Here is a 783-nt window from a genome sequence, read left to right as displayed (position 1 = left end):
GAGGGTCCGGAGGAGAATTGGCCATTCAATCTTGTGAACTAATCGAGACCGAAATTGGAAAAAGAGATACGAACGGAGAGGAATAACCAATCGATGAAAGAACATGAAACCATTCTGTTTCAATAGAGGTACGAGAAAGGGTTGGGGGCAATGAAGTAGGTGAAGTGGTTGGATTTTGCGAGCTGTTCCAACCACTGCTGGATGTGATTCCAAGAGCCGAACGAGAATGAATACCACACAGAAGAGTCAAGACCAGGCTCCCTAATGGAATGTTTAACCGATCCATTCCGGATCGACCGAATTGGTACGGAAGTTGTAACATGGGAAAACCACGGAAAACACGACTTATTTGAATAACCCGGTGACCCACCAATTGTAGAAGTAGGATTTTTTGAAAGCAATAAGCACTTAAATAATACAATTCAAGTGTACCATCTTCTTTCTCATTTCGAGGAAAAGGTGCGGAAGGAAAAGGAAACAACGGGGGGATCCGAATCGGACCTAAATGGGAATGACATGAAAAGTCTTTTTCAAAACCTAGCATTAAGGGCGTTACGACGATATACGAGAGGAATAGAGAAAAACTCGTGATTGGTGTAGAGGAGAAGATCTGTTTATGATATAGTTCAAGAAAGAGTCGTCTCATTTCCTTACTTCTTCGTTCTTTCTAATTCATGAACTTCAAGGCTGGTTCTGAACGCCGCGTAACATCATCTTCAACCAACCTCCACCATACCGGTGCGACCACTAAAGAATTGCTTATACACGCTTATATACGCTTAC

The sequence above is a fragment of the Sesamum indicum genome, unplaced genomic scaffold (genome assembly GCF_026168435.1).
Source record: "Sesamum indicum cultivar Baizhima isolate 11 unplaced genomic scaffold, ASM2616843v1 HiC_scaffold_90, whole genome shotgun sequence".
NCBI classification, from domain to species: Eukaryota; Viridiplantae; Streptophyta; class Magnoliopsida; order Lamiales; family Pedaliaceae; genus Sesamum; species Sesamum indicum.
Note: the sequence above shows the minus strand (reverse complement) of the source record.